The 24,391-nt window shown below is 45.7% G+C and overlaps 1 non-coding gene across 1 annotated transcript; it reads right to left on the reverse strand.

The window, feature by feature from the left end:
• Nucleotides 1-4,564: 4,564 nt before the first annotated feature.
• Trnas-uga (transfer RNA serine (anticodon UGA)) lies at nt 4,565-4,639 on the reverse strand. The gene has a single exon. It is a non-coding gene; the product is annotated as a tRNA-Ser (tRNA).
• Between the last annotated feature and the right edge of the window lie 19,752 nt (nt 4,640-24,391).

The following is a 24,391-nucleotide window of genomic DNA, read 5'->3' on the forward strand; positions in this document are numbered from 1 at the left end:
CGGTGGTAACACGGAGAAGGGAACCGCAAGCGCACTCGCTGCCAATACTGGCTTGTGTCATAATGTGAACACGTGTTGTCTGTTCTTCTGGACATGTCCGAAAGAACAGACACTATGCTTTCATATAATTGATTCGCCTAGATGGACAATGGGTCATCCTTCTTCAGTGTGGATTCAAAAGTACGCCGGTATTCTGCTGGAATCTCTGAGTAGCGATCATGGAGGAAATTGACAGGGACTGCGGATAGGTGGGAATATGGGTCGGCCGTGAGGCGCGGTGAGATGGTCCGCGAAGATGAGATAACACTCTGTCCCAGATTGCGCACTGGTGAACGTACGTGCCTAGTAAGCAGGAGGCCCTGGGTTCGAATCCACATTTTCACTCGTCGCCGCTGATTCCGTGTAATGTCCTGATACAGCGGACATCTGTAATCCCTTTCCTTTTCTTCTTGTCCCCCCCCCCCCCCACCATCAATTTATACAGGGTCATCCATTGATCGTGACCGCGCCAAATATCTCATCAAATAAGCGTCAAACGAAAAAACTACAAAGAACGAAACTCGTCTAGCTTCAAAGGGAAAAACCAAGGGTGCTATTGTTGACCCGCTAGATGTCGCTGCCATAGGTCAAACGGATATCAACTGCGTTTTTTTTTTAAATAGGAACCCCCATTTCTTATTACATAATGCTGTAGTACGTAAAGAAATATGTTTTAGTTGGACCACTTTTTTCGCTTTGTGATAGATGGCGCTGTAATAATCACAAACGTATGGCTTACAATTTTAGACGAACAGTTGGTAACAGGTAGGTTTTTTAAATTAAAATACAGAACGTAGCTACGTTTGAACATTATTTCGGTTGTTCCAATGTGATACATGTACCTTTGTGAACTTATCATTTCTGAGACCGCATGCTGTTACAGCGTGAATACCTGTAAATACCACATTAATGCTATAAATGCTAAAAATGATGTCCGTCAACCTCAATGCATTTGGCAATACGTGTAACGACATTCCTGTCAACAGCGAGTAGTTCGACTTCCGTGATGTTCGCACATGCATTGACAATGCGCTGACGCATGTTGTCAGTCATTGTCGGTGCATCACCATAGCAAATATCTTCAACTTTCCCCACAGAAAGAAATCCGGGGACGTCAGATCCGGTGAACGTGCGGCCATGGCATGGTGCTTCGACGATCAATCCACCTGTCATGAAATATGCTATTCAATACCGCTTCAATCGCACACGAGCTATGTGCCGGACATCTGTCGTATTGGAAGTACATCGCCATTTTGCCATGCAGTGAAACGTCTTGTAGTAACAGCGGCAGAACATAACATGGGAAATCAGCATACATTACACCATTTAGATTGCCATCGATAAAATGGGGGCCAATTATCTTTCCTCCCATAATGCTGCACCATACATTAACCAGCCAAGGTCGTTGAGATTCCAATTGTCACAGCCACCGTGGATTTTCCGTTGCCCAATAGTGCATATTATGCGGGTTTACGTTACCGCTGTTGGTGAATGACGCTTCGTTGCTAAATAGAACGCGTGCAAAAAAATCTGTCATCGTCCCGTAATTTCTCTTGTGCTCAGTGCAGAACTGTACACGACATTCAAAGTCGTCGCCATGCAATTCCTGGTGCATAGAAATACGGTACGGGTGCAATCGATGTTGATGTAGCATTCTTAACAGCGACGTTTTTGAGATTCACTATCCTCGCGCAATTTGTCTGCTACTGATGTGCGGATTAGCCGCGACAGCAGCTAAAACACCTATTTGGGCATCATCATTTGTTGCAGGTCGTGGTTGACATTTCACATGTGACTGAACACTTCCTTTTTCCTTAAATAACGTAACTATCCGGCGAACGGTCCGGACACTTGGATATTGTCGTCCAGAATGCCGAGCAGCATACATAGCACACTCCCGTTGGGCATTTTGATCACAATAGCCGTACATCAACACGATATCAACCTTTTCCGCAATTGGTAAACGGTCCGTTTTAACACGGGTAATGTATCACGAAGCAAATACCGTCCGCACTGGCGAAATGTTGCATGATACCACGTACTTATACGTTTGTGACTATTACAGCGGCATCTATCACAAAGCGAGAAAAGTGGTCCAACTAAAACATTCATATTTCTTTATGTACTACACGAATATGTAAGAAAAATGGGGGTTCCTATTAAAAAAAAAAAAAACACAGTTGATATCCGTTTGACGTATGGCAGCGCCATCTAGCGGGCCAACCATAGCACCATCTGGTTCCCCCCTTCAAGCTAGACGAGTTTCGTTCTTTGTAGAGTTTTTCCCTTTGATATATTTGGCCCGGTCACTATCAATGGACCACCCTGTATACTGTGTCGTAATCATTACCGATGACAGTGCGTTTTAATTACACACGCACTTGTATCTGGATGAACGCCGTACGCTGCGTAAATGAATCGCAGCTACTTAACTTTTACTGACACTTGAGAAAAGAGTCACTGTAACCAACTACAGCCGTAAACATACGGAACGACCTGAGTGGAATACCCACACAAGACCAGCTTTAAGAAAAGCATTGGCCGAAACCTCTTCTCTGTGTGACGGAGCCAGCCAGAATACATGCATTGTTTGTGACGTGCGGCCCAGGAGACAATCAACGCGATTCAAGCTCTACAAGTTTATTCGGAATCCTCCGCCGACAATCTCCAGCAATGAAGTTCTTAGTCAACAGCAAAAGAGTGACCCAAAAACACACTCAGATTTTCACGAAGAAGGCTTCACCGAAAACCTCCCCAAGTCTGCCTCGTTCACCAAACACCACTGTCCATTTACCCACTTGACTCCACACCTGTTTCGAGGTCTCTGACTATTCAGTGCCTGCACACTCGCTAAACGGAAGCACTCACCTAGGAAAGTGTAATGGTTCAATTGGCTGTAAGAATTATGGGACTTAACGTCTGAGGTTCCCTAGTCCCCTAGACTTACAACTACTTAAACCTAACTAACGTAAGGACATCACACACACCTATGCCCGAGGTGGGATTCGAACCTGCGACCGTAGCAGCAGCGCGGTTCCGGAGTGAAGCGCCTAGAACCGTTCGACCACAGCGGCCGGCCGCACATTCGGGTCCTCACAAATTTCCGTACTGCAAAAAATATCTCGGCTGTTTAGGAAAGGATCACCTTCTTCTGACTTTCGAATACACTACGGAAACCACCTCTGCTCCAGAGAACACGATTTCTATACCCTACGAGGGCTACCAGCTGACTCCGCCGGTTTCGTGAGATCCAAAACCGTTCCACGAAATTATTGAACATTCAACCCTTTCGGACAGTCAGACTCTGTAGCCACACGTTGGTAATTTCATTGGTCATTCTGCACTCGTGATAATCGTTCTGTTGCAAAATATTTCCAGTTTTCCTTTAACTCAGCCATGTACGCTCTGACCGCAACCCATTTAGGAGGATTAGAGAAATAGCGACCAGCCCCCTCCCCCCCCTCCCCCCCCCCTGATACTGGCTGTGGCAGGCGCAATAGTCACCTGATGAGCGCACACAGGCGTGTCATAAATGATATAGCAGGTTCCAGGCTGACATTGAGTTGGGGAATCTTAAAGGAATCTAATTCTTCCAAGAAGGAACTGGCTTAGAAAACAGTTGTTCTGCTGGATCTTCAATATTACTCATCAGTCTGGCACCAAAAATTAAGTAGGATTAATGAAAAGAGATGGAGAAGGTCCAGAGAGTTTAGTAATTTGACCGTTTAAGAGGCGTGAGAGTGTTAAGGTAATGCTCAACAAATTCCAGTGGCAGAAGCTACAGGAGGGGCGTTGAGCATTACGGAGAGGTTTTTTGTTGATATTTCGAGTTAAGCTGACCTTGACAGGTAGGGTTACTGCTAAAATTCAAAGAGTGTACATTCTAAGAAACATCGGGCAACACATAAATTCCTCCTACTTACGTCTCCCAAAATGGCGATGTGGAGAAAATCAAACATATGAGAGCTGATACAGAGGTTTAACGATAATCGTTCTTCCTATACAGTGTCTGTAAATGGAAGACTCAAGACATAAAAACTGCAGTTGATGTTCCTTCCACCACATACAATAAGGTGACTTGTGCAGTCAAGCGGAATTGCTGCGCAAGAGGTGGGTTTGAATATTTGACTAAAAAGGGATGACTGATGAAATTACTATCTCTTTGAAAGGGGATAAGGATTACGGGATGTATGGTAGGGAGTGATCAGTTTAGTGAGCAGAAAAGGGAATGAAACAAAACTAACGGAAGACAACATTACTGTGCAGTAGCAGAAGCGAGATTGGTGACAAACGCTAACATTTGAAATGGGACGCACATAGTAGACTAAGTGAAAGAATTCTGCCACTTCGTAGCGCATGACGGACGAAACAAATATGTGCAGGAGACTAGCAAATGCAAAGAGAACATTCCTCAGTAAAGTAAGCTTGCTGGTGTCAAACATAAGTCGTAGCTAGAAAGAAAAATTTCTTAAAATTGATTATAAAATTTTATATAGTATGAAACTTCCTGGCAGATTAAAACTGTGTGCCGGACCGAGACTCGAACTCGGAACCTTTGCCTTTCACGGGCAAGTGCTCTACCAACTGAGCTATCCAAGCACGACTCACGCCAGTACCTCGTCTCCTACCTTCCAAACTTCACAGAAGCTCTCCTGCGAACCGTGCAGAACTAGCACTCCTGGAAGAAAGGATATTGCGGAGACATGGCTTAGCCACAGCCTGGGGGATGTTTCTAGAGTGAGGTTTTCACTCTACCGCGGAGTGTGCGCTAATATGAAACTTACTGGCAGATTAAAACTGTGTCCCGGACCGAGATTCGAACTCGGGGCCTTTGCCTCACGGGCAAGTGCTCTACCAGTTCGAGTCTCGGTCCGGCACACAGTTTTAATCTGCTAGGAAGTTTCATATCAGCGCACACTCCGATGCAGAGTGAAAATCTCATTCTATGTATAGTATGTCGGCGCCGACGGGACGGTTCTCTGTGGTACCGTGGACGCTAGAGCCCGTTTCCTGCATACCGACGAAGGAGTTTCCTTTTTCCAACCTTCACGATGGATCGGACTTTCAGATCGGGACATAGTAGACTGACTTAAAACCTAGTGTCTTACCCATAGTAGTAGATGTTTTCTAGCACTTGTTGGAGAGCGTGATTGACTGAAAGTTTTGAATGGAAATGGAAATACTGTATGGCTGGGTCCTTCCGTCGGGTAGACCGTTCGCCTGGTGCAAGTCTTTCGAGTTGACGCCACTTCGGCGATTTGCGTGTCGATGGGGATGAAATGATGATGGACAACACCAGTCCCTGAGCGGAGGGAACCTCCAACCCAGCAGCCAATGGAACCCGGGCCGTTAGGTATGACATTCCGTCCCGCTGACCACTCAGCTACCAGGGGCGGGCACTGAAAGGTTTGAATGTTGTAACAATTTCGTGCCTGGCAAGCCAAGCTGTACAGTACCATGGAAAACTGCAGCATATGCCTTCAATATCTGTGTTACAAACCTGTTACCCAGTTTGTTGCAAAATTACACTGATAATGTGACATTCTCCAAATAGTGCCTGTGCGTGGACGATCACGTAACTTTTGGACGCAGTCAACTGTCCTACCGTTGTTAAAAATCAGGTGATGTCCTGCACTCCTCATTAATCTGAATCCTATAGAGCGTGACAGCCAGAAGGGCGAAGACTTTAATCATATGATCAAAGTACATGGACATTACTTAATTTCAAATATGCTATTTCGTTTAGAAATGTGTCAGCAATCAATCTGTGATAGAATTTCAATAAACATTTTCTGTATGTACCGAGACAAGAGAGAAACAGAAATGATAATATTGTTTGCAAGGTACGACAGTCTATAGATCTTTTAAAATGTTAATGTAACTGTTAAAAGTTTATAAGTCTTACGACATTGGTTTATATAACCACTACGAAACTGCTAAAACGTTTCCGCAGTGTACTACCATATGGCAGACTTGGAGATTTTAAAACTGTGTATACTGTATGTACATAGCTCAAAAATTTATATATCTTCAACACCTGATAAAATAAGTGAACCACCAAGAAGGAGATGAGGAAACGAGATGAAACTTCAGGGGTCGAGAGGGCGTGTGACGTTGTTTCATTGATAACAAAATCAAGTCAAATTTGTAAGGAACTCGGTAGTACGTGCCCACTTGTGAGTATGACTTTGCACTCTGGTCTTTGGATGCATACACTAATTCAACTGTTAATCGTTTACTTTGAGTAACCGGGACCACATCTGTTGTAAATGGTCGTTGATATCTTGGATATTAGCACTGAGACGAACTTTCCGAGCTGTTCCCACACATGTTCGAGCGGGGACAGATAAGACGATTTTTTGCTGGCCACAGGGTACTTCAACATCACTCGGATAATTCAAGGAAACCCGTTTCATGTTTGGACGAGCCTTGTCAGGCTGAAAAATGGCATCACGGTCCTGTCGCATGAGAGGTAATAACATTTGAGAACGCAGGATGCTCCTGATATATACTGGTACCATTATTTACCCACAGACCTCCGTCAATAACCACCTTTCACCCGAAATCATACCCAAAGGGTTATCACCGATGTCCACGAGAAAGACAGGCCATGGCTCATACGTCACAGCACGTGACACTGCAGGTCTAGGAGTGCTAGCAGCCTTCTCCGGCAGGGAGCGAGTAACTATTCCAGCTGAGTTTAATAATTCTTGTCTGCGTGTTTAAATGCTTGCAAGTTCTCGATTGCACTCGACAAGATTAAGACCTTTAGTGGGTGCCTCTTGAATTAGATATTGATTTCCCCTGGACCCTGTACGGAGCCGAGCGTCTCCGAAGCGTGACGGACAAGGCTACTAGTGTGATGTCACATGTTTTCTTTTTAATGGGCCTCCTACCTCCCCTATAGCCCTAACTTTTCCTCTCCAAAAATGCCGCCATCCTCTAGTGTCGACGCAGCACGTAAATCAGGGTGCTGTTAGTAACGAGACTTATTGCCATAAACCAAAAATAAAAGCGGAGGCATACCCTGATATGCCTCATGGGGCGACGACACACTACTCAGAAACACACCTCCCTCTGCAGGTGTGAAGCAAGTGATGATTTTAGAAACTAAAAAGAAAGAAATAAATAAGAATTGAAGGCAAAATAAAAACAGGTACGGCAGCACACTCAAATGAAAACGAAACTGGCGAGATAATCCCATCGCCCATAGAATTAACGAAGTAATAATCCTCTAAGATAGATTACTTGTTTTCCAATTTTCCAATATTTTTCATACAAGGTTCACACAATTTCCATGTTACCAATTTCCACATTATCAGTATCATAAAACAGTCTACTCTAGTGATGCCCAGAAGGCCAATGTCAGATCTGGGGTATGGGCAAGTCAAGGGTAGTGTGAAAGTCCGAGTGACAAAGATCCAGAGGTACACTCAGGCAATTCTTGTACGAGGTGCGTTAGTCAGCCTGGAACACCTTTTGATAACCATGGACCATTGCCACTTTAAGAAATCTTGCAAAAGTAATGGTATATTTCCGGTCAGATTCCGCCAGGCGATGCTGGCTCCAAAGGTAGTCCACGAAAGAGACAGCATCGGTGAGGCAAAGGTCATAGATCGTGAAAATGGTGTAGCCCAAGAGCCACACCATTGCGTTACGTCGTGTTCGGCGGTTGGTCTGAATGTCAGGGGTGATGAACCAGTCGCTTGACACATTGTCCGGTGTGGTCCCACCGATCAGCGCTAAAAGCACACGTGCAAGGTCCCACACTTCTGTGACGTGAGGGCATAACAGACGATGCTCTCTGGTGTCGACGTCACCACATCGGCCGCAAGCAGCCGAGGGCCGTAGGCGGATGGCCGCCAGGCGATGATTAGTGGGTATTAAATTGTTTACGACGCGATACCATAGCGCTGAAACTTCCGTGGGAAGGGCTGCGTGGTTGATATTGGCCCAAGCTTGGTGCCAGATAACCGACGGTCGTTTGTCCTCCAATTTATGTGGTGTGGGCTGGCCTCGAAGAGCCTGGTAAAGGCGCTTCGACGTTCGTGCCTTGTCAGTGGCCACTGTGAAGACGTAACTTTGATTGAGGTAATAGTCCTTGACTGTCGTCATCCGGAACGGAATGTGTGTCAAATATACTGGTGCACGCGCCGATTGTGGGCGATAACGGTCGAAAAGCACCGCTGTTGTCCCACCTGGGTTAATGTCACGCAAAGTGGCGATACGGTGAATCAGGAGTGCCGCACATTTGAGGGGAAAATCAATGAGTTCAAGGCCACCATCGACCTTTGGCAGTGTACAAGTCTGCGCATCAACTTTGAATAGTGCATGCCGCCACAGTAGCCAATATACTGTTTGTGAGATGGCGCTGCCGGTTTGTTTCGGTAGCGTAAGGAGTTGCGCTACATACCATGCCCGTGATAGGATGTAAGTATTAATCAGTTGGATTCGTTGATGGAGGTCGAGTCGTCGATCAGCGTGACTCACGCAAAGTCCTCTGATGCGCGTGAGAAGCCGCCTCCACGTGAGTGTTAACATGCGCTGCGGGCAGGCAGTCACCTCAAGGCCCAAGATACGTTGTTCCCCCACAACTCGGTACCATGGGCGTTCGATGGTCAATGATCGTGGTCCTAGCGGGATCAGCACCGTTCTGTTGGAATTTAACATGGCACCGGATGCTCGTTCATAAGCGTTGAGGACTCGGCGAACTGAATCGATGTCCCTGGCGTTTGCTACAAACACACCGACATCATCCGCGTATGCCGCACTGCGGAAGGTGACGCCTGGGAAAGCGACACCATCGACCATCCGTCCGATGTCACGCAACATGGGGTACAGCGCCAAGACGAACAAATACATTGACAAGGGACACCCTTGTCGAACTGATGGGAACTGGTCGTGATCTGCAGCCGTTCACAACGATTGTGGAATTTGCTCCATCCAAGAAGTGCCGGATGACTTATGAAGCGCTCCCCGAAACCCATCCGCGACATAACGGCCAACAGGTATGGATGGGACACCATATCGAAGGCACCGGCGAAGTCTAGGGAAAGAATTGCAGCCGGGGTTCGAGCGTCGGCGGTGAGTAAGACAGCATCACGGTATATAGAAGCGGCGGTGAAGATGGTTCGATTCGAAACGCCACATGATTGAGTTTGACAAAGTACCTTATTCATTACCTGTTTAAGACGTGAAGCCACTCTTCGTGGCACCAACTTACAGTCAGTGTTGAGAACGGTGATGGGACGTAGGTCTTTAGCTCGACAGTGACCTGTGACCTTTGGAATAAGGGCAATACGACCAGCTAGAAAATCGGCGGGTTGCTCGCAACCAGCAAAAATTTCCTCGCACATTTTGCAGAAGCGGTCTCCTAACAGGTCCCAGAATTGTTTGTAGAATTCCTAAGGGAGACCGTCGGGGCCAGGTGATTTTTGTCCCGGACAGGCACGGAGGACAGATGTGAGGTCAGCGAGTGTGAGTGGCTCGGTCAAACAGTCACGGTATCGACTATCCAATGAAGTCGAGACCCTACCGATAATTGCTCGTTGGGCGGCGACGTCTACCTCAACATCCTGGAAGAGGTGCGTATAATGGTCTGTTAGGTGTTTGAGGACTTCACGATGGTCTGTGAGGCGCGTACCATCGTCTGTTTTAAGGCGTAGAATGGTGTTCTTCTTTGCATGATTCCTTTCAGAGGCAAGGTGATAGATGGATGGCCTCTCGCCCTCAATCAGGGATGTGGAGCGGCACCTCACCACCATCCCCTCGGCCTTCTCCCGAGAGAAGCGAAGGATTGTCGCTTTAATTTTGTTGAGGCGCATGCGTAGCTGGTCATACCTGTCAGCAGGAAGGGTTAGTGCATCGTTCAGACATTGTTGATAGAAGTCTAATGTGCTACGCTTCCAGCGTGCGACTTCGCGACTATGTTGCTGGACAACGCGTCGCAGCCGTGGCATCGCACAGCGGAGCCACCAAACCACAGTGGTAGGGTACTTCGATGCAGTAGCGATGCAATCCCACCATGTTTCCGTGACAAGAGTGCGAAGTTCGGGCGTTGGGAGATGAAGTGTATTCATCTTCCAATAAGTGCCCCGAGGAACCGGGGTTGGACCCGTGATATGCAAGGAAAAAGAGTATGCACAGTGGTCACTAAAGGCCACGGGAATGACTTGGACGGCACAAAGGGCAGGAATCAAATCAGCAGAGACATAAACACGGTCAATACGGCTTGCCCCAGTGGGGTATATGTGAGTAAATTGTGTGTAGGCGGGATGAAAGTGGCGCTACGTATCATTAAGGTCAGCCGCCCGAAGGAGTGAAGCGAGTGCGTTGGTACCTGATCAGCATTGGTTACCACACAGTTGAAATCTCCGCCAAACACGATAAGACGACGAGCTGTCAAGAAAGGGGTGATATCTGACGTAAAAAGTGTTGTTCTGTCATGCATGTGATTAGCTCCTGAAGGAGCGTAAACGTTAATAAAAAGTACATCCCGAATGATACATGCAAGAACGCGACCATTGGGTAGTTTCGTAACATCAGATGGAGATAACTCTGATCTGTATAGCAAAGCAGTGCCCCGCCTGGCGTCAGGGTCGATGTTATAAGGTGCCTCATAACCAACCAGGTCAGAGAGAAAGGGGGCACAAACCTCCTGGGGAAAAATCACATCAAATGCACCAAGGCGCAGAAAATCCTTCACAGGGCGTAATTTTACTGGGTTGGAGATGGAGTTGATATTTACTGTTAAAAGGGAGAGGGCTCCCGGCTGACGGTCAATTGCAGGCATAAGAAAGCAACACAGAGAAAGTAACGTCAGATGGTCATGGTCGTATGTAAGGAGGTGTGGAAATATCGAAAGTGTAACCCTGCTACATCACCCCCGAAGTTAAACACAAACACCAGACAGAATAAGATTTTCACTCTGCAGCGGAGTGTGTGATGATATAAAACTTCCTGGCATATTAAAACTGTGTGCCCGACCGACACTCGAACTCTGGACCTATGCCTTTCGCGGGCAAGTGCTCTACCATCTGAGCTACCGAAGCACGACTCACGCCCGGTACTCACAGCTTTACTTCTGCCAGTATCTCATCTTCTACCTTCCAAACTTTATAGAAGCTCTCCCGCGAAACTTGCCGAACCAGCACTCCTGAATGAAAGGATATAGCGGAGACATGGCTTAGCCATAGCCTGGGGGATGTTTCCAGAATGAGATTTTCACTCTGCAGCGGAGTGTGCGCTGATATGAAACTTCCTGGCAGATTAAAACCGTGTGCCCGACCGAGACTCGAACTCGGGACCTTTGCCTTTCGCGGGCAAGTGCTCTACCATCTGAGCTATCGATGCACGACTCACGCCCGCTACTCACAGCTTTACTTCTGCCAGTATCTCGTCTCCCACCTTCCAAACTTTACAGAAGCTCTCCCGCGAACCTTGCAGAACCAGCAATCCTGAAAGAAAGGATATAGCGGAGACATGGCTTAGCCACAGCCTGGGGGATGTTTCCAGAATGAGATTTTCACTCTACAGCGGAGTGTGCGCTGATATGAAACTTCCTGGCAGATTAAAACCGTGTGCCCGACCGAGACTCGAACTCGGGACCTTTGCCTTTCGCGGGCAAGTGCTCTACCATCTGAGCTACCGAAGCACGACTCACGCCCGGTACTCACAGCTTTACTTCTGCTAGTATCTCGTCTCCTACCTTCCAATCTTTACAGAAGCTCTCCCGCGAAACTTGCCGAACCAGCACTCCTGAATGAAAGGATATAGCGGAGACATGGCTTAGCCACAGCCTGGGGGATGTTTCCAGAATGAGATTTTCACTCTGCAGTGGAGTGTGCGCTGATATGAAACTTCCTGGCAGATTAAAACTGTGTGCCCGACCGAGACTCAAACTCGGGACCTTTGCCTATCGCGGGCAAGTGCTCTACCATCTGAGCTACCGAAGCACGACTCACGCCCAGTACTCACAGCTTTACTACTGCCAGTATCTCGTCTCCCACCTTCCAAACTTTACAGAAGCTCTCCCGCGAACCTTGCAGAACCAGCACTCCCGGAAGAAAGGATATAGTGGAGACATGGCTTAGCCACAGCCTGGGGGATGTTTCCAGAATGAGATTTTCACTCTGCAGCGGAGTGTGCGCAGATATGAAACTTCCTGGCAGATTAAAACTGTGTGCCCGACCGAGACTCGAACTCGGGACCTTTGCCTTTCGCGGGCAAGTGCTCTACCAGACAGCTCATGTGGGAACGAGCGCACTCAATCACGCATTTCGTCGTCTTCGTCGTCAGCCCAGTTCAGTCCTCCCTCATCGGCTGGATAGTCTGAACCAGGCGGCGCAGACGGTTCAGTCGCAGCGGTATATGAGAGGGTGCGAGTGCGCTGCAGCGGCTGTTCGCTACCCTGTTCATTTTTACGCTTTGCGGGGACTGCTCCCCCATCTCGTGATGAACTAATGAGCGCCTGTAATTGGCGAGCAGTTTTCCGCATACCGTCCGAGCGGTCAGCGGAAACAGAGCGTGTAACTGATGAGGCCCGAGAATCAGCCTCGCTGCTGCTCTCCGGAGGGGGATGTATCACGCCCTCCTCCTCCGCCTGCTGTTCTTGGCTCGGCTTCTTGCGCCTGTGACGACGCCGGGGGGACTTAGCGTCATCTGCCGGTGGGGGTGGGGCAGGAAGAACTACCTCCATCTGTTCTACAGTGACAACATCACTGGCCACAGGAGGAGCACTAGGCGCCGCCGGCGGTACTGCCACTACGGGCGTCCGGTCGGAGACAGTCTCAATAGGGCTGTCAACAGATGCACTACGTACCGTTTTCACCTCTCCTGACGGACGCGGGGTCGAGTCGTCAGTTCTCTCAGCGGTTCGGTGGGCAGCACCCGCCACTATCTCGCTGAGAAGAGGCACAAGGTTGTCATCTTGAGTGCGTTCCTGCGGCAGTTGCACAGGGCGCCTGCGCGGGCATTCCACGCGTAGATGCTCCGTGGATTGACAGAGGGAGCATGTCTGCGGTTGCCCTATATAGGTAACCTGTGCCCTTGTACTGGCAATATTTAAGTATGACGGTATGTGCTGGCGGAGGTCCATACGAACACTACGGACTCCGCTGTTGCCCTGGAAACGTAGGCACTGCCCCATTTTTCATTCCTGATCCTAAGCACCTTGCCATACCGCGACAGGACATGGCCGATTACTTCATTGGGACACTCAGGGGGTACGTTAAATACCCGCACAGTCCGTATCCCAAAGCCAGATGGCACTATATGCACTGATCCGACTGTTCCATCGAAGTAGCGGAACGGATGTTCGCCCGCGAGTGCCAGGCCATACTTCTCGTATTTCTCTTGGCCGAGAAATTTCACGAATAACGAGAATAGTACAAAATCCAGTTGAAAGGTGTCGACGTCATTTTCCGGTGCTTTCATATCACCAATTATCCATTCCCGTATTTCAAAGGCCGTTGGCCGTCTCGCTGCTCTGTTCGACCGGTTCGACATATTCACCGCAAAAATATCAACGCTGGAAAAACCAAGAACAAACGAAAACGACCACGACCACGAAACGCGACTCGCGACCCGCTACAGAGCACCGCGGACCGCTCCGACCGCGGGGTACTTCTTAGCCAAAAGGCCGAGAATTCGTTGGCTCCTGTTTCCATAGGATGACGTTAGGTATAACATCGCTGTGTCTCTCCAAAACATGGCAAGTTTCGGTCCTATACCCCACGTTGCCACCGTACTATCCAACGATAATTATCCAGGATACACCCAGCCGCGATTCATCGCTTAAGGCGCTCCGGAACGCCCTATACTTGCAATGTTAAAATAACGCTTATAAATTACATCTTTCCTCACAAAGTATTTGAGGTAGGAAGTTGAACTTTTTACAGATTATTTATTGGAATATGGGCTAGAACTTAACACAGGGATTTTACAAAATTTTAGTTCAGTTATTAAAGACGATTTTTTTCAATTGTAATGGAAATTCACAACATTTTTTTGCAATTTTTTATTTATATATTCAAAAATATACAGTTTTTTTGGAAAAAGGCTGTGTTAAATTATGCAGAAGGTACTGTGTAACATTTACTGAAAGTTTGAAACAAATATGTTTGGAAGATCTTTAGAAAACATGTAATTAGTATGAGAAAATAAAAGTTTTGGGAATCGAGCGACAAAGATTGGATTAACTTTATAGTGCATTCCAGGTCCATAGGATGGATTATCTTCATCCTCTGCAAACTCCTCCTCCAGCTTCCTCTTGTTCCTCCTCCTATTTACTCTTGCTTGTATTTCTAGACTCTTTACAGCCCTGTCTGCAGCCCGAAGGCGTTCCTTGTCTAAAGCAAGCATCGCTCGTTGTTGTGTTCGTAGATTTTGCTACCATTTTCTTCAGTTTCAGTTACTGCAACACTGTTCCAAAAACTGGTCATGTATGAACACTTATCACATTTCAGTTGTATTTCACTAGCAAGTCCTACGTGCTTTATTATGGAGAGTTCCAGACCAACTTCACTACAATGAATACATCTTACACAGTTTGAAAAAATTCCTTTGAGAACCGACATATCAAATATTTCATTCACATCCGATTCGCCCATAAAACATTCATAGTTTCCACTCATTGAACCAAGCTTCTTCTGTGAAGTATTTTCTTTCCCACTTTGACTGCTTTGGGCAGGTGTACTTGAGAGGTTAGGTTCACTCACTTGGTTATCATCTTTATTGTTTACAGTAATAACACACACCTTTGGCTTTCCAACATTTCTCCTTTTCTTAAAAGCCTTCAGAGGATTTCTAATAACTTTACTTTTACTCATTATTATAGTTCAACAAAACAGAGACTCAAGAAACAGAATTAATTACGAATATTTTCGAGATAACGACAGAGTAAATAAACATGAAACAATCGACAATCACACCAGCGATATATATTGAAACATCACAGGTTAGCCACAACACATACTTTATCTCACATCACTAAAATGTACCTGATGAACACGGACGTTAATAATAACACCATTTGACAACAGTTTAACAGCGCCACAGTGGGTCACGCCCATGTAGAACACATTTCAAAAAAAATTAAAAAATAGTTGTAGTCTTCGGAATTGAATAAATTATATATCTATTAAAAGGTAATAGTCTGCAGATTCAGAAAACGCAAAAAAGTAAAAATTGAACTTTTCATGATTTTGAGCCTTGCCGGAGCCCCCTAAGTCAATGAGGCAAAATTCATCAGCTGTCTGTCTTCCTCGGTCATGGCAAAATACCAAACGCAGCCGACTGTGCTATGGTGTTAACTGCGTGCTCCACGTGAGGCAGAAATTCACTAGACCGGCTACTACCAGTCTCCGATCGATGGTGCAAAATAACGCAGACTTTTGCAGGGAGTCTGTTGCTTGTTCTCGGATAGCAGCCACAGACGTAAAGGGGCTGGGTGCGCTTGATTCACAGCACGACGATTCTCTTCTGTGGTGATAAGAAGTGGCCGATCAGAACCTTGACACCGAGGACGCCTGCCCTCACATTCCTGTGCAGTCCACCATCAGGCGAGTATCAAAACCGTATGTCCCACATATCTGGATACTGCAGAATCCAGACCCATAATGAGTCCCCTTTCAAAAGGTATCTCAAACGAGTACGCTGCACCTACATGTCCTTCAAAGTGATGACTCAATATCTGATGCCGTTCACACCACTTATATACACTACTGGCCATTAAAATTACTACACAAAGAAGAAATGCAGATGATAAACGGGTATTCATCGGACAAATACATTATACTAGAACTGACACGTGATTACATTTTCACGTAATTTGGGTGCATAGATCCTGAGAAAGCAGTACCCAGAACAACCACCTCTGGCCGTACTAACGGCCTTGGTACGCCTGGGCATTGAGTCAAACAGAGCTTCGATAGGGTGTAGAGGTACAGCTGCCCATGCAGCTTCAACACGATACCACAGTTCACCAAGAGTAGTGACTGGCGTATTGTGACGAGCCAGTTGCTCTGCCACCATTGACCAGACGTTTTCAATTGGTGAGAGATCTGGAGAATGTGCTGGCCAGGGCATCAGTCGAACATTTTCTGTACCCAGAAAGGCCCGTACAGGACCTGCAACTTGCGGCCGTGCATTATTCTGCTGAAATGTAGGGTTTCGCAGGGATCGAATGAAGGGTAGAGCCACGTGTCGTAACACATCTGAAATGTAACGTGCACTGTTCAAAGTGCCGTCAGGCGAACAAGAGGTGACTGAGACGTGTAACCAATGGCACCACATACCATCACGCAGGGTGATACGCCAGTAGGGCGATGACGAATACACGCTTCCAATGTGCGTTCACCGCGATGTCCCCAAACACGGATGCGACCACGTGATGCTGTAAACACAACCTGGATTCATCTAAGAAATGACGTTTTGCCATTCGTGCGCCCAGATTCGTCGTTGAGTACACCGTCGCAGGCGCTCCTGTCTGTTATGCAGCGTCAAGGGTAACCGCAGCCAAGGTCTCCGAGGTTATAGTCCATGCTACTGCAAACGTCGTAGAACTGTACGTGGAGATGGTTGTTGTCTTGCAAACGTCCTCATCTGTTGACTCAGGTTTCGAGACGTGGCTGCACGATCAGTTACAGCCATGCGGATAAGATACCTGTCATCTCGACTGCTAGTGATACGAGGCCGGTGGGATCCAGCACGGCGTTCCGTATTACCCTCCTGAACCCACCGATTCCATGTTCTGCTAACAGTCATTGGATCTCGACCAACATGAGCAGCAATGTAGCGATACGATAAACCACAATCGCGATAGGCTACAATCCGACCTTTATCAAAGTCGGAAACGTGATGGTATGCATTTCTCCTCCTTACACGAGGCATCACAACAACGTTTCACCAGGCAACGCCGGTCAACTGCTGTTTGTATGTGAGTAATTGGTTGGAAACTTTCCTCATGTCAGCACGTTGTAGGTGTCGCCACCGGCGACAACCTTGTGTGAATGCTCTGAAAAGCTAATCATCTGCATATCACATCATCTTCCTCCTGTCGGTTAAATTTCGCGTCTGTAGTATGTCATCTTCATGTTGTAGCAATTTTAATGGCCAGTAGTGTACCCTCCCAGTACTGATAACAATAAAGATGTACAACACTAATACACTCTCTGGCCTTTCTACTTGCAATAGACGATACAAATCTAATTATTTACATTCCAGCCGATCACCCTCGACCGTCGCCTCTCCTGGACTCCCCATCTCCGGACAATCGAAGGCAAGGCACGCTCCCGACTCCGTCTCCTCAAGCTCCTTTCCGGCCGTACATGGGGTCTGGACCCTTCCACAATCCTCCACACCTATAAATCCCTCATCCACCATATCCTTTGTTACGCCCATCCGGCCTGGATCTCCGCCCCCCTACCTTTTATAAATCCCTACAAATCCTTGAACGCCATGCTCTCTGCCACGCCTATCACATCCGTCTCCCCTCCCGCACGCGGATCCTGTATGATCTCATCCCCTTCCCCCACCTCTTCCTTTTTCTTGAAAGGACACAGATCCTGTACACTTCCCGCAAACTCGATCCTCCTCATCCGCTTGTCTCACCCATCCTCTCCCGCCCCCGCCCGCTGCCGCGCCTGTATTCCCACGTCCCACCCAGTCTCCATCTCTCCACCCTCCTTACGCTCTCCCAAGGTGGCTTCCGCCAGCTCCCCTTCCCTGATGATGTCCTCCTCCCCTCCATCTACCCCTCCTACCAACTTTGATCCTCCCTCCCTCTTCCTGTGTCTGTTCCTTTGGGCACCCTCCCTCCCTCCTCCCTTTCTCCCCACTCCTCCCCCAGGCCTCCCCTCTCCTGTCCCTCTACTCCTCCTGCCATCTCCTCAGCCATTGGCATGTTCTCCCCTGTCCATCCTCTTCACCCCCCCCCCCCTCACCCTTGTTCCACTCTTGGCAGGTCCCCGGGCTCGCACATACTACGTGGACTTTCGCGCGCCGGAGATCATCGCCATCAGTGTCTCGTGTGTGTGACGTCATTTTATGTTTTTAGTGTCCGCCGTCACGCTTCTACGTTCACTTGTGCCGTCGGATTCATCAATGTTATGTGCGCCGTGTCAACGTGATTTCAATGTCGTTATCGTCGAGTGTGAACGGCTCCATGTTTTTTGTGTATCTGTGACCACTATTTTTTGCCCGTCACTATGTTAATTCTAATTCTCCATTCTTGTACTGTTATTGTCAACACTTTGGCTGAAGAGCGGCGTAGCATGCCGCTGACAGTGTACCTGATTGTTCAGGTATTCAAATAACAATAAAGGAAAAAAAAAAGGATTCCAGCCGATGGTGTGTATGCGCACATCCACATCAGCCTATGTCTTCTGGGTGTTCCTCCTTTGTTTTCAGTCGGTGTGTTTACTGCTCTGAAGGTAAGTAGGCTGGAGTACGGAGCTCATCATCCAGCACAGAACCTAAGTATTGCAGCAATTACTTATTTGAGCAATGCATAAGAACATTTACGTTTTGCTGACCCTATGTAGTTTGGGACAACGAATGGAAAGAAATTACTACCAAGTTTACTGGGAGTGTTTCCTTAGTTATCGGGTGAATGCCGGAACTGGAAATTCCTACCCAAATATTTCCACTTGGAGCTCTCTGCCTCCCCTTTTCCTCCTTCTCCTCCTCCTTCCCGTTTCTTCTGAAACCCATCTGCCGCCGACCACACCCCCTTTTTACTTTCTACAACCCCCCCGCCCCCTGCTATTACTTACTCGCTCTCTCTGTGAGTGCATGGGTGCTTGCATGCGTACCTGTGTCGATATGTGTGTGTGTGTGTGTGTGTGTGTGTGTGTGTGTGTGTGTGTAAAAAATGGTTCAAATGGCTCTATGGGACTTATCATTTATCATCCGAGGTCATCAGTCCCCTAGAACTTAGAATTACTTAAACCTAACTAGCCTAAGGACGTCACACACATCCATGCCCGAGGCAGGATTCGAACCTGCGACCGTCGCGGTCACGCGGTTCCAGACTGTAGCAGCTAGAACCGCTCGGCCAACCCGGCCGGCCCTGTGGGTGTATCTAGCATATAAAATTTGTCTTCATCATTCATTTACAAAATGATGACAGGTTTCGATTGCTCAGCCAATCATTTTCAGTTCGCGTACAAAAAAAGAATCTTAAATAGTGATCATCTACAACATTTCAGTGACTGAAGGTAATACCAAGTTGCTAATCCCCCCGCAAATAATGTCAACTGAGCTTTCTCCCTCCTTATTGCCAACAGCACTCTTTGATATTCGGCTGAAAATTTTCTTACTCTGCAACCGATCATTCTTTGAAGAGCCCACTCTACATAGAGAATGATTTTTTTTGTCGTTAGTCTTCCGACCGCCGGCCACGAATTCGAGTGCTGATCTCTTCATCCCAGAGTAACATCTGCATCCTGCTTCCTCAGTTATTTGCTTGATGCCTTACCACATTTTCTATCATCCTGCCTCTTCTTCTTGTTATAAAGTATGACAAGGATTTAAAAAAAAATCGTTGATTTCATGAGATGTAAACATATGCACTGCGTAGGAAAACAGAAAGGATGTTAATGAACTGGTCAAAAGACAGTTACCGAAAGAAAATAGATAGAAAGCTGCTATTAGATCAGTGGGACTTTTGGTTTATGCAACAAGACCGTATGTTTGGATGTAGTGCGAAAATAGTTCTGGCAGCAGACAAAAGTGTTTACTGGAAAGCTATAGCCGTCTTGTTTATCTCCGAGTGAAACTTTTGACAGTTCCGGAGATTACGTCCAAGACAGTAAACGTTCTACTACACATTCGAGGATACATGTTTTCGTTTTTCTGTGTTTAATGATATCTCCCTTTCCCTTCATTCTGTTTTCCGTTCACCAAGTGAAACTATTATTTTCAGTAGCAAATTAATTGTCATAAGAAAGAGTCCTCTTTATTACATGTGGAGTACTGACGTGCGTACTTCAGAACGCAGCCAGCGGAAAATAACATGCGAAATTTATTTGGAAGAACTGTCATTGGCGATTGTTGTTCTCTCGACCCGCTGTGAATCTGTGAGAATTGATGAGATATGAGCATCATACACACTGGAACAGCACAAGACAATCCCGGGATTGTAGGAGTGGGAATTATCCTCAATAAAGAGATGGGTTTAAGAGTAAAAGGATTTGTTCAACATAGGGAGAGGACAATTTATGTCAGATTGGAAACTAAACCAAGAGACACAATCATAACCCAAGTATACATGCCAACTACGAGGCACGAGGATGATGAAATCGACATGATGTATAACCACCTCGAAGACGTAATTGGCAGAATTAAAGGAGCTGAAAACCTTGTCATCAAGGGAGGTATGAATGCCGTTCTTGGGGAAGGTAAAGAAGAGGATGTGGCAGGGAATTTTGGATTAGGAATAAGAAATGAAAGAGAGGATAAAGTTGTAGAATTCTGCCAATGAAATAAACTTTGCATTACAAATACCTTCTTTAATCACCATCCAAGAAGAAGATATACTTGGAAAATGCCTGGTGTCATTAACAGATATCAAATTGACTTCATATTAGTGAAGCAAAGATTTAAAAACCAAGTTAAGGACAGCAGATCATATGCAGGCTGTGATGTGGAAAGTGACCACATACTCGTTATGATGACGACTGAACTAAAATTCAAGAACATTAAAAAAAGAAGTACATGTAAATGGGATTTGACAAACCTGAAAAATGAAAATACACTGAAGCACTATCAACTAAAAACAGACAAGAAAACAAATACAGAGGGCTGCAATGACATCCAAAGCAGCTGGGAAAGAATAAAAACTGGTATTTTAGAAGCAGCAGAAGAAGTAATAGGAAAAGAAAGGACAGAGAAAAGGAAGGAATGGCTCACTAATGACCTACTAAATATGATGGAAGAAAGAAGGAAATTAAAAAATTCTGTGAAGAAGGAAGACCAAGAGAAATACAAGAGTCTGAAAAACAGAATCAACAGAGAGGCAAAACAAGCAAGAGAAAAATACCTTCATGATATCTGTATTTCAGTTGAGGACAACATGAGAAAGGGAAATATTGAGAAGGCCTATAAATGTGTGAGACATTGCTTTGGAGACAGAAGAAACAAGTGCAGGGCTGTGATGGATGAAAATGGCAATATGTTGGATGACGATGATGAAGTTGCAAGAAGATGGAAACAATATGTAGGAAAAATCTACGGCGCACCAGAATTGTCTCAAAACATCGTGGAATAAGAAACAGAAGTACATGCACACAACATAGGTGAACCTATACTAAAGGAAGAGTTTGAACTAGCTCTGAAAAAATTGAAAAACAACATATCGCCTGGTGTAGACAATGTCCCATCCGAACTTCTGAAATCTGGAGGAGCAAAACTGAATCAGGAGTTGTATAATCTTGTTTTCAACATTTACGAGCAGGGTAAAATTCCTACGGACTTTGAGAAAAACATTATGATCCCCATTCCAAAGAAGGTAAATGCTACAATTTACTTAACTGGGCAGTAATATTACCAGGGATGGAAGGAACAAGGCAGAAGTGAGAAGTAGAATTTCTCAAGCAAAGGCTGCTTTTAACAAGAAGAAAGACATCTTAATATCTAAGAGCATCAGCCTTGAAATGAGGAAAAGATTTTTGAAATCATGTGTGTGGAGTGTGGCATGCTATGGGTGTGAAACATGGACTCTCGGGGCAGAGGAAGACCAGAAGTTAAATTTTTTTGAAATGTGGTGCTATAGACGCATGCTCAAAATAAAATGTATCGACAAGGTCACAAACGAAGTGGTTCTGGAAAGAGCAGGTGAGAAGAGAAGCTTCTGGAGTTTCATTGTTAAAAGAAAAGTGCAATTTACAGGCCATCTATTAAGACATAAAGGACTCCTGAACACAATCATAGAGGGATATGTCGAGGGAAAAAGAACAAGAGGTACATGGATCAAATCGTGAAAGATGTGGGATGAGATGAAATGAAGAGAAAAGCTGAAAGACGCACAGAATGGAGACAAGCTGCCATTGTAGCTGTTGCAAACCAATCCTTGGATTGACCACTACAGAAGAAGAAGAAAGAGCAATAAAATACGGATTGTGATGTAAAAATTTAAAACGTTAAACCTTCAGCGAAAATTACAGATGAAATGTGATAATTCTCGAAAAAATATAAGATTTTTCCCGACACTGATGTTGCTTTGCTGCAGTAGTGACAAACTTCATCAGATGGCTTTCAGTCTATCTTACAGTATATTCACAGTTCTCTGTATCTTCGTTTAACGTCTTTCAATATGTTTAACTGAATTAGTGTAAGTCATGCATGTATACAGTCATATAATTGGAGATCTCACCTGACTGACTAACAGCAAAAACCAAATATTTATTTTTCAACAAGCGAGTTACTTACTACTCAGATTATTTAGATGCAGAGAAGAAGCCAAGCGACTCCCTAACACGCGACGCGTCTTACAAGTACGAAACGGCCGAGTAGAAATAGTGTAAAAGACGCAGATAAAAATTTTATTATGTAATGAAAACACACACGTTTTCATCTTTATTTCATATATTCACCTTTCATTTTCCTGGGCCTTACAGTAAGTGAAAACGATAAAACGAAACCATTGATTAAGGTACAGAAATAATCAATTGCAAGTAGCTGTGAGATGACTGCAGTAAGGATCCGATTTATTTATTTTTTTTATTTAGGCCAACAGCGTTGCCATGGTGTTAACACAGGTTTCCGTCAGCTTACCGAAGTTAAGCCCCGTCGGGCTTGGCAACCACTTGGATGGGTGACCGTCGGATCTGCCGAGCACTGTTGGCAAGCGGGTTGCACTCAGCTCTTGTGAGGCAAATTGAGGAGCTACTTGAGTGGGAAGTAGCGGCTCCGGCCACGAAAACTGACAACGGCCGCTAAAGTGGTGTGCTGACCACACGCCCCTACAGATCCGCATCCAGAGACGCCTAAGGGCAGAGGACACACGGCGGTCGGTCGGTACCGTTAGGGTTCTCGGAGACCTGCTCGGACGAAGTTTAATTTTTTGTTTGTTTTTTATTAAAACCATCCCTTCTGATGTATCGAAACCTTGGGGTTATGTCGTCAGCAGAGGGTGGACGTGCAAAGCGGGTATCAAGGCAATTCCAGCCCTTCATTTCCCACGTTGTCTGTTCAGAACGGTACGTTTCATATTCAGTGACTATGATTGTACATTTCAGATGTTACTACCGTCTACGACTCCAAGACATCCAGAAAGATGGAACAGTTCTCTGATCATATCTCAGCTGCTATAATTTAGCCCACAAGTAGTCTTAATTTTTTTCGTCTTTGTCAGATTAAGTTATACTATCGTGGCGGTCACTTTTAAGTTTCCATATGAATGGGGGGAAAAAACCAGTCAAGTCAATTTTCATAAAACTCGAGAGAAAACGATTTTAATATTTGAACTGTTATTATATCAATATATCAAGAACATACAATACATTTAATTTCATAAATTAAGCATCTTGGGTACACCGAACGTCGAAATACAGTTAATAGCATTCTGTGTTCATAGAAAGAAACAGTTCCCCAAAATGCAACCAAACGTCAGTCTGTAGGAGTGAAAGGAGCAGGTAACTCAAGCGAAACAAAAGCAATAGTTGCACAATAATCGCGCCTGAAGGAATGTTTGGTTGTGATAATACGGCGATAGTGCTCATATCACATATATTTATCTGTGGGGCAGCTGAAGAACTTCACGGCACCGGGATGGAAAAAGTTAATCAGGCTCTGCAAATCTTTATATTTTAGTCTGGATATTGGAGGAAGATCTAGAATAAAGAACGGAACTTTTCGAGTTAGATTCAGCGAACAGAAGATAATCGCAAAGCTATTGTGCACTAGACAAGTAAGAATTTTCATCATACCATAATAAGCGTTACATGTTTTCATGGTGTCCTTATGATACCAGTTTGCATTCCTCCGTGATAAATTGTTTGATATTTTAGCATATCAGTGGCTAGATTCAGATGATATTGTCTTAATGGATTGAATTTTCGACGGGCATGTTGCTGTCCACTTGAGTGCAACAGTGTTCTCCATATCTTGGTTCACACTGATAACAGGCGAAGAAGATGGCTTGAATCTGGATGAGCCGATAATATCCTTGTAATCTTCAGGTATTTCCACAGTGCCTTTGCGTTTCATAATCCAACACTTTCATTGCACTAAAACTATTAAAGACCACGCGCTGAGAACGTAAAGATTACCTTCTTCAGGCCACTAATTTGATTGAGAGTTACATAATGAATGTAGAGGAAAATGGTGAAGTTTCTAATGTAGCGACCAGCAT

The sequence above is a fragment of the Schistocerca serialis genome, chromosome 4 (genome assembly GCF_023864345.2).
Source record: "Schistocerca serialis cubense isolate TAMUIC-IGC-003099 chromosome 4, iqSchSeri2.2, whole genome shotgun sequence".
Taxonomy (NCBI): domain Eukaryota; kingdom Metazoa; phylum Arthropoda; class Insecta; order Orthoptera; family Acrididae; genus Schistocerca; species Schistocerca serialis.